Genomic DNA, 14,675 nt, shown 5'->3' with positions numbered 1-14,675 from the left:
TCAAAGTAATTTGAAATGTTGATATATCTTTTATTATTTTTCTTAAAATTTACTATCCGCAGAGTGTTGCCGTTTTGTACGGAAGTAGCAACCAACTTTTTACAAAACTGGAACTAAAATTATGAAGTAAAAAAAAACAACTGTATTTAGTATGTTTTTGACATTCGTCCATGCAATAATGTTCCTACATATCTATGTTTCTTTAGTCAGTAATATACAAAAGCGTCTGGGCTTTCTATTCTAGCTGCAGTTATGTAAATGCCATTAATTAACCTCGGTGAAAATTTCGTTTGCTTACGCCTTATATAGTTCCCGAGAAAAAGGCACACAAACCACCGGAAATGTTTTGGGAAAAGCGCCAATAAAATCTCAAAACCGTTTTATTCATCAAAACTCGCCCTGACAGAGGAGCTGCAGGAGGAGCCCCAGTGACTGGAAAATGCACTAAGAACCAGGCCACATTTCATACCGAAACTGAGACCTAAGTTTATGATAAAAAACTTCCGAGCACTGAATTTCTGCAAGCATCCGAAACGAAGAGAGCACGCCTACGTGCATCCACTTTTCCGGTCAACGTGACGAAGAAAAGAGGCACAACATTATTGTTGAAACTGCGGATACCCAAGCGTAAAATATTTTCTGAAAGACAAAAAAAAAATTTATCAGATAATCGCAAAATCTCAAAATATAATACCAGCTCTCAGCTATAGACGCATCCTCACTGGCATCGCTTGCTACGGGGTGCAGTTAGATGCGGCCTTCTCTGGGTTATATCCGAAAGCAGTGCCGGAAAATCTGCCAAGAAAAGCGGCTACGTCCACTTGTAGCACAAACCAACCCTAAGGCCAGAATGAGTTGCTATGATAGCCCGATAACTAGCGGTTCTGCTGCGAAGTGTGTCTAAAACTGGAACGAGGCAGTAATCCAGCTATGCTTAATCTCACTATACCACCGCCTTACACTCCACGCTTCCGCAGGCTCTCCGCCCCAGGCAGGCGGGAAAACCGCTACATTAATTTCACCTCATTAATAACCTGTCACCAGGCCCAGGATAGTTTCGTGTGCGTATACAGAACAAAAAAAAAAAAGAAACCTCACATCGCCAGTGCGTCATCATCATTAATTATTGTTAGCACGGCTTGCTAGCTTTACACACATGCACACTTTTCGACAAGCTTCCTTTCCCGGAACTCTCCGTGAGAGAACGTAAGGAAAGTTTGCGACCCTGATGGCTGCAGATGGGCCAACAGCCGAGCCGGATCACGGTAACGAAACGAGAGGGAGGCGTTGGCCGGCGACCTCGGAGGCCCACCATGCAGATAGCGGCCCCGATCAGATCGACGCCGGCGGAACACGCTACGCGCGTCTGGCGATCGTTCAGAGAGAGCCCATATCGACACCCCACACACCACATCCACGGAAGCACGCACACGCCGCAACTCAGGTATACCGAGTAGAAATGCATATAACCAAGGCCAGTGGTAGGAAGCTTCGGCTGGTATCGGCTCCCATCGCTACAAGACAATCTAAAAATTGCCAGTGGCTTAGCTCGGCTATGCCAGGATATAACGTAGCGAAAGCCAAGGCATAGCTTTGTTAGCCCTGGTTAATCTTGATTGCAAGTCCAGCTTAGTCTGGTTGCCTGGCTAGTTGTCACGCGGTTCGTCTAGCGGTTGGTCACCTGACCAGTCACGTGGGTGATCACGTGGTGAGGTGCGACCACGGTGGGAATGCGAGCACGGCAAAACTACGAGTCCGTAACCAATGTAGCTTTCGCTACAAAACGGAAACGGACGCCGAGCACGCAGCACTCATATCCAATCTATTAAGGAGAAAATTTGTACATTTCCACGATTCCTACCCGTCGCGGTGGCTCAGTGGTTAGGATGCTCGGCTACTGATCTGGAGTTTCCGGGTTCGAACCCGACCGCGGCGGCTGCGTTTTTATGGAGGCAAAACGTGCCCGTGTGCTGTGCGATGCCAGTGCACGTTAAAGATCCCTAGGTGGCCGAAATTATTCCGGAGCCCTCCACTACGGCACCTCTCTCTTCATTTCTTCTTTCACTTCATCATTTATCATTTCCCTTACGGCGCGGTTCAGATATTGCGCCATTTCCTTTCCCCAAAAAAAACCAATTATTTCTAGTATTTCAGCACGGAAACCACCATCGGCTCGTCTCGTTACAGTTTCTTCAGTTCTTTACACGTGGGGCCAAACGCTGCCAGCGCCGCAAAGCGCGTCGACCTTGGTAAACATCAACGCCCAGGCCGCGGCCTGCACTATCCCCTAGCACTATCACCCCTCCGCCAGAGGAAACACGCCAGCGTCACGGAAACTACTAGGGAGGGGGCCTGGCCCTAATTTGGCCGCGCAGTACAATAAATGCGACCCTTGCTTGGCACGGCCTCAGCAGAACTTATCTTTTGGCTAGGAAAGAATTAAGCCCCAACTCAATGGGCACATCCTACGCGTACGCGCAGAGCGCCTGTGCGCCCAGCGCCGCGTCGCGACGGGCGTCGCAAGTGGTGTGCAGCTCCATAGCCTGTCGCTGACTCGCGCTCGTGCGCGCACTAGCACGTTGTTGCTAGACCTCATAGATTGGAACTGGCCAAAACAGTTAGACTGCCACTTGAAATCTTTAGATTTTGAAAGTAGCAAGGCAAGTTATGTAATATATAAACTGAACTGCAGTTTTAATAGTAGCTTTTCATTCAAACTGGCACGTATTTCAGTGCTTATCGCGGAGAGATTTCCACCGCTTCTGAATGTGAACGTTCTCTGCGTGATTGAAACATGAGGAATCTTAAGAACGTTACAATCATGAAGTGCTCGTCATGAGCAATGTGCCTGCTTACCTTCACATGGTGTTCCCGGCATTATTTCCGCCGCCACCTCATTCCAGGACGCTGCCGTAACGAGCTTAATTTTGTGGTGTTTGTGGCTGGCAAGCCACAGCGAGCGGCGCCTCTCAACAGCAGCGATTAATTTTTCATTGCTTATTAGGTACGACATGATTGCGTAGGGGGCTGTCGCAGCTCGTTGACAAAAAAAATCAGTCGGCGCGCCACGGAGGCTCATTCCGTATATAGCGGGAACTGTGCACTCCCATTGGCCACAAACCAGCGAGCCACTTCCGGCGCGTGCGCCAGCGCGCCGCCAGGGCCGAAAATATCTGACATGAACAGATATCTAGCAACGCGCGCGCCTGCGCGCGCGTCTCGCTTTGCGCATGCGCAGACAGGATCCAGCGTACGCCCGTGCGCGTAGGCGCTCAGCCGGTACGCGTAGGATGCGTCCATCGAGTTGGGGCTTTAGAGCGCTTAAGCAAAATAGAAGGCTGGAGAAGAAGCCGAAATGCATCGCCGCAAGCGCACGCATGCGGTGAAGCATCACCTACGCGCATTTCACGACAGATGGCGCAACAAACTCTGTCCGTTGTTTTTGTGCGCTGGTCCTTCGGGCTTCATGGATAACCAACTAGCCCAACAGCAAGTGTTGCTAAAGTTAAAACAAGAAAAGGCATTCACCTCCACGAGGCGAGCTTGCCAGACGTCGTTACATCAGCGCAAACTTCGCACATGCTTGCAATTTCACCCCATCTGTTGTGTCAGGCCACACAAGGAGTCCCATAGAAAAGCACGGCGCGCCGCGGTACCTGCCGCTCAGGCCAGCGACACAGTCTGCGCTTCCAGATGTGCAGTGCACACGCTGGCGACAAGGCGACAGCCACTACCAGTGATCATGTGAACGCTGCTCTCTTGCTTGACTGCGCCGAGTGGCTACAAGGACTGAACAAAACTACCACTGGACGTCCAACTAATCCGTCAAAACAGGGCTATGGAAGCGCTGCTTTGCACACCTAGGCGCGCCCCGCTACGGCCAAGGTCGGCAGAGCTCGCACGGGATACGGAGAAAGACTCAGCCGACTTAGCACCAAGCAAAACCGGGACCTGAAAGAGGAGGTCCCGACCACTGACCGTTGACTAACGCGACGCCGATGCACACCAGACGTCGGGTCATTTTGGCGCAACCAATCCGCAGCGCCTGGGGCGTCATGCGAGCGGCGCACAGCCTTCTTCACCCACATGCGGGCAGCAGCCCCGTCCAGGCCGAGCACTTTGTCCAGCGTCACGACCGATGGCAAAACGCGGCATCAGAGGGCGCCGGCCGTTTCCTCAAACCAGAATAGACGGGTCGCCGGATTCTCCTTGACACGGCAGGCAAAAAGCGCTCAACCGAGAATCACTCGCACACACACAAAGAAAACGTGAAGAACGAAGCGGTGGCGCGTGTTGCGTCCGTCCTCCTCGAACCCAGTGGCGGCTCACAGGGGGTGAATTAACACTTGCGCGGAAATAGCCTGCTTGCAGACCGGGCCCCTGCTTTGCGGAGCAGAGCCGAAAAACTTTTGCCGGCAGCGACGAAGATAGCCAGCAGCAAAGTCGTGCAGTTTGAGCACTCACTCCACTAGATTGACTGCGGCCACCAAATCTGCTGTGGAGCCGAGAAGCGTTGGGAAACTCCCGCCTAACTGCTCAGGCCAAAGGAATATTTCGTTGATTAAACATGAAAAGTACTAAAATCAGTCAGTAAATCTAATAAATCAGGTCCAGTCGGGGATAAAAGTCTGTGGACCATGTGTTCCTCAAAAGAAGCCGATAGCTCTATTATCATATGGCGGCTGGACACCACACTTGTGGAGGTGAAAGTCCAAATTTTGTTCTTTCATCTCCACAAGTGTGCTGGAGAGCCACCGGTTGATAGCAGAGCTATCGACTTCATTTGAGGAATACGTGGTCTGCACACTTTTGTCCCCGACTGTACTTCCAAAGCAGCAGAAGGTTTCCTATTACTTCAGCTAGTGCAAGATCATGCTGTTTGCATTGTGCAAACAACATGCCAGTGAAACAAGTTGAAAGGACAGATAAAAGTCGCGCCTCGTTAATAAGTACACTTTGGTTCCCAACCAGACGTGTTCATAGAGGCAGTTATCTGTAAAAACGAATCATGCAGAAAAAAATTATATTCAGAAAAAAAAAAAAGCTCGGTCTTTATTGTCTGCTTCTGTGCATAGTGGCGGGCAGTGAAGTGCTAACTGGAGAAAATATTGAGCGCTCAAAACGAGTCACCATTATTTTTAATTTACTGTTGTGCAGTTTGAAGCGCATAGCGGTCTATGAGATGCAATGCATGGCATCTCATGGCGTGTTACATTTCAACATAACACGAGCTATAGAGAAAGCATCCTTAGCAGCCATTCATGCAATATGACAAATGGCAAGACCAATCAACCAGGCAATACGACACTGGAAAGCACTGAACCAAGAACAAAGTCATCATTCTATCCTTTTCACTTTTGCACTGTTTGCTGGTGTCCAGCACTTGAGGTACTAGAATGGAAATATCTGGTTAGGGCATTAGAGAGTTTGTTCTCATCGCTGTCTATATTAATGTGATCAAATTACATGGGCCCCAATGAGCTCTGAGCTTTTGAGCCCTGCCTATTATCCACACAGCAAGTTTCCATATTAACGAGGGAAAAACACAACAAAATGTTTGGTCCCCAAAAAACTGTAATTTGAGTTGCATTAATATTAATTGGGAACAATTGTATATGGTTCTGCACAGATCACAATCCTAGAACTTTCCTTAACATTACTATCGTGAGGTACAACTCAAGAAAAAAACGCAGAAGCAAGTCAAGTGAACCTCAAAGGATGCCCTCCAGGCAATGGCATAAATCGACTGCCACGCCGTCACAGCCCTTGCACATGCTGTCGTGACATGGCAGGTGGCCAGTAGGTGCAAGGGGATTAATCGCCATGTTATGAGACAGTCCGTCGCAGGCTTCGAGGGGCATCTGCTGCTGCATGCTTGGGCTGCATTCAACTACAGTTCAGTCGCCTGATGCAATGATGACTGGCTGTTTACGAGGATCGATAATCTCGCAGGAAGAGGCACAAAACTATTTCAAGGTTAAAATCCAAGCAAAAAAAATTTCAGACAAAAGCCACACCCAAGACGCAGAACAGCTTAACAATGACCACAGAAAGTGCTTGCCTTTCACGTTTACATAACCTGCACTCAGAACAACCAATTTGCAGGCATGCTTCATTGGGCGAATCCAGAACGGAGTCAAGGAAGGTTGCCTTTCATGAACATCTGTTCTGTTCCTGATGCAAAATTTTTATTACAACCAACATGCAGAACAAAAAGAATTCAACAAAGGAGTAAGCCAGGCTAGTTGGTACATTCTTTGCATGGAAACAGCGCAGCAGCGCCTGTGTGTGTGTCTTCCTTTCTTGGTCCCGTCTGCTGCGCTGCTTCCATGCAAAAAGAATTCTTTTGCTGGATTGTGGAACCCACTGAAATTGCTACACGTGTAGTGCTAAATTCAGTCAAAAGTACATTTTCTGCCTCTCTCCACTATTCTCATTATGCCATTACCGAGGAAAAAGCAAGCTAAACCCTGTATATGGACAATAAATAATTATAATGTATCCTGTATGTGGTGCTCACGCTTTAAAACAAAAAAAAGTGAACAAGTAGTAAGGTATGTTCTGCCTGGATTATGAACCAAATCATGCTCTCAAGCAGACAATCGCATTGCTGGCAGCTTGGTTTACAGTGGATGCAATACTGCTTACACACTGTACCAGATGTCACTGTAAATCACAAAGGAAAACACTACAGTCAAAGGTATAAAAATGACCCTTTAGGGAGGCAGCATTCATCGGTTTCATTTTCATAAGCAGACAGCAATGGCAAGTTTAGCATGCTTTCAGAGATATTTGAAAACTGCGATACTGCAAAAAGAAAAAATGGACATCACTGAGTTGAACACGAGGTAGTACAGAAGGTAAAACACCCGTCTGGAATATCAGAGCTGTGGACTCGAAACTATGAAAGCAGCTGCTAAAGCCATGGTGATTACCAAGGCAGGTAAGGGCGAAGGAATTCCATGAGTGTACCAGCATGTGCTTACACCTGGCCCATTTTGAAAGAGCCCATTTCAAAAAGTTTCATGTGTGCGGTCACAAACAGGTCCAAGGCACGCAGCTCAATGTTTTGGACACATTTGCCCCCTGAGTGACAGTCTTGAGGGGTGCATGCATGGTTCCAGCAAGTGGCCAGGCAACTTCAGGTATCTTAGCATAAGACAGCCTGATATACTAAACGAAAAAAAAAAAAAACTTTCTCCACAAACAGCGGCTACTAGAAATTTGCTGCTTACAGCAACCTTACCCTTTAGAGTTGTCATTCAAATCCCCAGTTAGGAAGTGGTACTTCGTCCAGACTGATTAACCTTAGAGGCGTACATAAATGATGAGTTTTTAAGTTGGAATAAAATGCCGTACCTGAAGAAACTATGCACTTGACTCATGCTATACAGTGGCTAGAAAAAGATGCATTACAGAACAGGAGTAGTCGGCGCATCACCAAAGATATGTAAATATCTTGACCTTTTGTTTCATATAATGAATAATGCAATACTATGATGAAGCCTTTAGAGCTAATCATCACATCAAACAAGTAGAGGTTGAGTGGAAATTACAATTTTTAGGTACCAATGATCAGAATGTTAAACCCAATTAAATACATCAAACCAGGGCATGTTTCATATACTGAATTAAATAGAAGATATTCAGCATGTGCTGGTCTCATCAATTTTGGGATTTATGCTGACCAAAATTTTGGGGGTAAAAATCAGGTGTTTTCATGGAGAGAAGTTAGGGTTTCTCAAAAATTATTCCACAATTTTGGTGTTGTCATGTTAACTTTTCGAACAATAAGAATAAAATGAGGGCACTTGCTTCACTGTGGGCTGTAATGAAATTCAATTTGTGTACAAGTTAGCTGCAGCGACAAGCTGAAGTTTAGAAATGTCCCAAAGTCTCTGGCATGATTCATGTGTCTACGACAGACCACACAGGAGTTTGCACCTACTCTATGCAAACAATTTAGAGCCATCCCACATCTATTTTTGAGTGCACGTCTGGTTTACAGAAGTAATGACTACAGTGATGCAGTGCCCCTTGAAATAGCGCCAATAAGGTATCAGGTCTGCTAGCACTCGGGTTCTGGGCACTCAGTCACTACAGATACTCTCCGACTTCCTGTACAGTCCAGCCACGTTTAGCAGAACAAACTTTAAAAAGTACTTGTATAAACATCTGCAATTAAAACAGAGGAACTTTTTAGCATGTGTTCTGTATAGTTTCAGTGCAGTACCTTCTACTGCACTATGAAATCACAAATAGCAAAGGGGGCTTTCTGGGCGGTAATTGCCTTTTTTAAACAGAAGCTATTTTACAGATGAAAAAAAAACTGGTTGGATGCATAAAAAAACACCCAAAATCAGACTTTAACAGAAAACGAAGGTGCTTAAGCTTGATTATGGGCAAGAATGCGACACGTGCGATTTATTACATCGATTTTGACGATTACCAACACTGACGTAGACTGCCAGGCATTGTTAAGGCTCTGGCACGAACTCAGCAATAGGAGCTGTTTTTTCAACTGAAATTTCGTTTACTGCCAGTGTGCCTGAGAAAATCCCGCTAAAGAGGCGTCACGATACCGCGAGAGGTCAATCATGTTCAAGCGCTAAGCTAGAAGGGCTGACATCTGCAGAAAAAAACAATGTGTCACATATGTCGAAGTATACGTAGCGCTGTTACGGACAGCAGCATCTATTTAAAACTTTCCTAGCTTATTGGCACAACTGTTTATACATGCAGAAAAAAAAATGCAACAGCGCGCCTAGAACGAAACAAGCACACACCTTAACTAAGATGTCAAATAGAGGGAAAAAGAAACGAAGCGTTTCCAAGAAGCCGCAAACATCAGCAGCCTGTCAATCAGCCGGATAATGGGGGCTACCACTAAACTGAAAGCAGATCTTGTACAGTACCCTGACGCCCCGTGGGAGAAAATGTCACCACGATGAGCAAGGCCGTTGCCACCCGGCACCTATCACCCGAGATTTGAGTTTCAAATCTTGCAAGAGCTCGTGTTAGGCAACGTTCTGCAACAACAGATGCAAACGATAGCACAGCGCAAAGGAAATGATGCAGAGAGCGGGGCGTACCTCTAAACAAAACAAATAGTGAATATGAATAACTATGTCTACCACTGCAGAGACGGCACACACGAAAACTTCGGCGCAGTCTGCAGCTAACAGCGTAACCGCGTTTACTAAAAATCCCCGGTCACTGAGTCCATGCAACCAGGTTAACAAGCTGAGAGCTGCTGCTTGGACGAACAAAGCGTTTTCCTCCAATGCGACCCAGAAGTAGTACATACGCCTTGCGCGCTCGTAAAAGCGCACTTTCCAACGTAGCGGCACTCGTGTCACTTACAGCGACACGTTGCCGCAGTCATTACAAGCGACGATCACACCAAGCTAACATAGGAGTGCTTTCGTTAATAATTTGGGGAACAAAACGAGGGTCAGGCCGAACCCGAGGCCCCACGCGAAAATCGATAGGACACACAGCAGCATCGAAGTGCGCTACGCATGGAAGCCGCACTGGGAGGCCTGACCACAGCACAGGAACGGCGCAGCATGGATCGCAAGCGCGGCCGCATGATGAGTCACACGGCATGATTTTCAGCGAGGCGGAAAAGAAACGAGTGTCCCCATTCATTCTGGGTTCGACAACGCTGCGAGCCTGCGCTCGCCGAGGCCGTCGATAAATGAAAATAAACACTCACCCGAGCGAGCGGTGCAGTCACATCGTGCTCACGGGTCTCCCTCGCGTCTGTGCCATCCGAACAGCTGGCTCGGCTCCAGGCGAGCGTAGCGGCGATGTGAATGGAATTTAATTGCGGGCAGAGACGCGATTGCAGGATTATCCCGGAATGAACCTGTTTTCCGCGTAACCCTAACACAGCCGAGCCATCGCGGAGGAAAGCGCCTTTGCTTGCATGGGCGGGTCCTCCTCGCCGCCGGTCTCGTGAGCAACGAGGCATTGCGAGATGCGGCGAGAGCTCTTATCACTATTTTATTTTTTTGATCAGTTTACACAAAGCTAGTTTCGGTTTCGTTTTCGAAAGAGCTTGTGGAAAATTGCGTGAAATTGTGCAGTTGTGCTAGTTAAAACATCGGATATGTGAAGCAAAAGGCGGGAACATCATGTACGTTGTCACGAATGTAATGCAAAGATGTGCTGTACATTTATCAGAATATGAATGACAGTGTCATAGTATAGAGATCGGCTGCATGTGCATGAGCTATATTATCAGTACACTCGAATTCTCAGCATTCACGGAAACTCCTGTGTTATCGGGCGCTTCCTTCTTCTGATTAATTCCCTGCACTGCACGCGGTTTTGGGACAGACGCGTTCACTGCCTTCAAACGAAAACGGGTTGTGAGTATGGTTTGATCGAGAGAAAGCATAGACGTATGTGTTATCCTGGGTTCTCGAAATAGAAACTTAATGCATGAAGTGTGATGCCGTTGTCGCCCCAAGCTTTGATTCCTGCCGTGAAAACCCACATACATCCGCCACGGCGCCTGCTGCCGCTAGTGCCGCTGTTGCGTCAGTGCCGCCATCTGTGATCTGCCCCGGGAGCTTCGAGTCATCTCATAGCCCGCGAGATTTGTAGTCTTGCCTGACGTTTTACGGTTTCCCGAACTTTACTCTGAATTATATTAACAGAATGCAAAAGCTACCGCGTCTACCCTGAGTATCAAGTTATTTATTTATTATTTATTATGCGCGAAGACATCACGAATCTATGCAAAGGAAAGATAGATGTAGTGAATGCAAAAAGCAAAGGCCGTGAAGCAAATTGCTTAGCTGCTCTTCTTGGCGAGCCGAAGATTGCCAGCATGTATTAAGTCCGAACAGCATTTGCTGTTGTCGTGGTATATTTTCAGTTGCAGGCATAATACACCAAAGCATAAAACAACCCAATGCATCATCAAGATTGTAAGCTGGCCTTCAGCTTGCCTGAGATGTGCACGGCAGCGCACCCTGATAACTCGACGACATCGATAAATAGGAGAAGGGGTGGTAGAGGTGGCTTGAAGGCCATTTATTGTTGACTACCAGCCTCAGAAGAAGTTTGGTTCGACACCATGTTTTGATTTTGATGTTTGGTAAAAAAAATACCACTGGTTACTGTAAGGCTTCGAGCCAAACGCATTGACCAGCTATCAGCCGACGTCAACAGGCGCAGCTCAGATGTGGAGTTGCGCTGCCGTTTGACTAGAGAAAACAAAAACAAAAAACAAAGGCGATCATATGATGTGATGCGACAAACCTGCATCAGCAGTCATCATCAGCGGCAGAAAACGCCTAACTGCGTCCACTGCAGGGCAACGTTCTTTCCGATATCTTTCCAACTAAATACCCTGTCCTGTGGCAGCAGCGGCCATCATATCCCCACAAATTTCCTAATTTCATCCGCCCACCTGAGTTTCTGCCGCTCCCTGCTACGATTGCCTTTTCTTGGAATACACTCCGTTACACTTGGCGACCCCCGGTTATCATGCTTTCGCATTACTTGTCTTGCCCTTTACAACATCTTGGTTTGTTCCCTGACCCACTCTGCTCTCTTCCTGTCTCTCAGCGTTACACCTATCCTTTTCCTTTCCATAGTTTACGGCCTTGTCCTCATTTTAAAAAGGCCATGACATGGCCTACCAACAAATCGTGGATTTACTTTGCGGGTACTAGCCACGGCGTGATTATGCGTATACTTTAAAAACTATAGGGCTGTACGCGTGCATTTGAGCTATAAATTGCGAAGTTACCGGCACTAAGCCCATCCCCCTGGCACTCTGATAGACCGACAGCGCCGTCATCTGCTGCCACGCGCACTGCCGATGCGAAGCAGAGCGTGCGACACATTGCGGTGAAGATAGAAAGGGGAAGGAAACAGGCCTTTGTTGCTTTTGTTCCCCTGTCGTGACTTCCCCTTCACCCATTCACCCCTCCGCACCCCTAGCCCGAACAAGGTGCAACAAACTCTCATATGCTCAGTGCACGCAGTGCACAGTTCAGTCGTTCAGTCGCGAGCTAGCACGTGACCGTCGGTTTACGTCGTCATGGTATAGCGTACTACAGTCATCTGTCGCGAGCTTTCAGGAGGACATTCAAAAATTCAATCTCAAGTTACTCGCTGCACCAAATGCGCTCACATTTTGCCCAGTTATTCTGAGATGCAAGCGAACAAAATGCAATAAAAATATTATGTCCGAAAAATGGGGTCACGACCCCTTTAAGGTCTACCCTTATGTACGATGCAAGTATCACTCTGGTCAAATGCTACACTGTTGTCAGCGCTGGGTTGGGGGGGGGGGGGGGGTGGGGGGGGGGGCTAAGGTGCTGCAGCCCAGGGCCTGACCTCGGACAGTAGGAAAAGGGGGCCCATTTATTCTAACCTGCTTAGTATATGGAACCATGGGCAACGGAACTTCGAGCGACATGTATGAAGCGAGAGTCCTGACGAGAGTCAGGAAACAACACTCCAAGAACCGACTCTTTTGTTTCCTGTTAGTTTGGCTTCAAGTAATCATGTTCCCACCCACAAAGTGTGCCTCGAGAGGACGAATGAGACGGCTTCTCGTTGAGGCAACAGAGGAAGGAAGGAAGGCCTCAGACGTTGCTGGCACATACCCACTACGGGGGAGTGGCCAAGACACAGGCGATTAATTACTGGATACAGGAAAGTTTTGACGGGAAAAGGAGTGGTAATAGTATGTAGTCTGATAGATTGGAAGACGGAAGGACAGGGGTCCTGTTAACTTGGAGATCGAGGACGGGACAATGGCTTAATGTGCATAATAGTATACAATGCCTGTAGTGCTTCAATGTCGTACTGATTGAGAGCGGGAAAAGGAATTAGAATGGAAGTCGCTGCGTTTTTTGAAGAAAATTTTTCACAGCAGGGCGCACACTCCTGTCGCTTCGTCCAAGCAAAGAAGCGCCAATCGAAAGAACTACCGTGGAGGACACAGGCAAGCCCAGTTGATGAAGAGGCACGTTGCGAGATTCTCCGAAGTGACCCTGCTAAGTGGCCGGACGTTATTACTGACAGCTTTCGGAGTGCATGCCTTGAGAAAGGGCCATTGTATTTTCAAAATCGGGCAGAAAATTTTCTGTCTTCTGAAAGGCAATAAAAAACTCAGAAACGCTATTTGTAACTTCACCTCCTCCGCGATCTATCCTTCGAACAGCCTATATCTGATTTCGCCAAAGCGAAGGCGCCAAATCTGCCATTTTAAAAGAGGACTGTTTGCTCTATACATGAATAGTTCCAATAAGTTCGTTGTGTCGTCTTCCAGCCTCTACGTTGCAAATGAAACGCTGAGCAGTGTAATTCAATATAAGCAAATCTTCGTTGTTCGTCTCTTGTTTGTTCTTCTTGCGATATTTAGCGTGCTTATAAAGAACTGTATTTTTGTTGTTTTTGATAGTGCCACGTTTATTTGGTGTCGTCCTTGCTTGCCTTACCTTTAACGAAAATATTTTCAATTAATGTTTTGTAGTTACCGTTGGTAATTTTCATGTGTATTCTTGTGCATTTTTGTGGTGTTTGTATTGCCTTAAGTATTTTATATATCTATCGCATATTTATAGAGTAACGTGTATAACGATTACTGTAGTCTGATGCTTGAATTTTAATAAAGAATGCATTGGATGCAACCATGCGTCTCATCACGGGATTAAACTTAGTGAGCAAGCAAAGCCTAGCTTCAGAAGGATCGACATCTGAGCTGTGTTGACTTTGCTACGTTAAAGGGGCTGTGAAGGGGCTCTAATAAAGTTGCGGCATGCCTGGAATATTGAATCACGCCGCTTCACGAATAGTGTCCAGCAAGGATTTTTTAAATGCGCTTTGTAGAAGCTGAGTTATCTGTAGTTAAAAATTGTCAGCGTCTTCGCGCCTTTCCCTCTCCTCTCGTCACTCTTTGCACGCTGGAAGGTAGGCGCTCCTTCGCCGACCCCCCTCTGGGTGCAGAGCTTCCCGACCCGCCAGAGATACGCGGCTTATTGGCCTCGGCCACGGTAGCTGCCCGACGTATGAACGAATCTAACCAATGGCCACCTCTCACCATGTCTACGCCGATGAGGGGGACGGAGGAGGGCGCGGGCATGAAAAAGTCGCCGGGAAGGGCTCGCCAACTTTGAGGTGCGATTGTGGGTCGTCTGCTGTGTGTAGAAGAGTATTATTTGGCTCTGGTTTTCATGGCAACGCAGTGCAGTGATTAAGTGAGTTAATATGCTCTCCTCGGAAGGCGGTTAAGAGCCCCTTTAAGGATGCGGTAAGGATATGTGTACCACTTCCGCGCTGTTTCTCTTTGGCTAACACACTTGCAAGTGCAATAGAAACTCCGCAATTTATGGTTAAAGCTTTTGCCAAGTTATCTCTCAATGAAAAAAAGGCATTACTCTGGACTGTCAGACGGGTGGTTTATGTGGTTTTCAATTTAGTTTCGAATCAGTATTACATGCAATGGAAGCGACTAGGATAAACCGCTGGATTTAAAAACAAAAAACAAAGGTGTTCTGAATTTTCCCATCCAGCGCATTTATTTTCAACCCCATCAAAAAAAAAATATATAACGAGCTTTGTTCATAACTGTTGTCTCGACTCTATATGGCGGAGATGCTACAACCTGTGTATCTTTACCCGAATAAAAAAATGCGCTCTCAGTT

The 14,675-nt window shown here is 47.1% G+C and overlaps 1 protein-coding gene across 2 annotated transcripts in view; it reads right to left on the bottom strand.

Moving 5' to 3' along the window:
* The window catches only part of LOC144093943 (uncharacterized), a 120,962-nt gene extending 110,985 nt beyond the window's left edge, over positions 1-9,977 (bottom strand). The window contains exon 1 of one of the 2 annotated variants that reach the window (XM_077627709.1): positions 9,719-9,977. The gene's annotated coding sequence lies outside the window, so the exon portion shown is untranslated. The remainder of the gene's footprint in view (positions 1-9,718) is intronic. The other variant, XM_077627710.1, reaches the window with a different exon arrangement.
* Between the last annotated feature and the right edge of the window lie 4,698 nt (positions 9,978-14,675).

This window comes from Amblyomma americanum, chromosome 6, assembly GCF_052857255.1.
Source record: "Amblyomma americanum isolate KBUSLIRL-KWMA chromosome 6, ASM5285725v1, whole genome shotgun sequence".
Lineage (NCBI taxonomy): Eukaryota > Metazoa > Arthropoda > Arachnida > Ixodida > Ixodidae > Amblyomma > Amblyomma americanum.
Note: the sequence above shows the minus strand (reverse complement) of the source record. Positions and strands in the feature narration are given on the sequence as shown.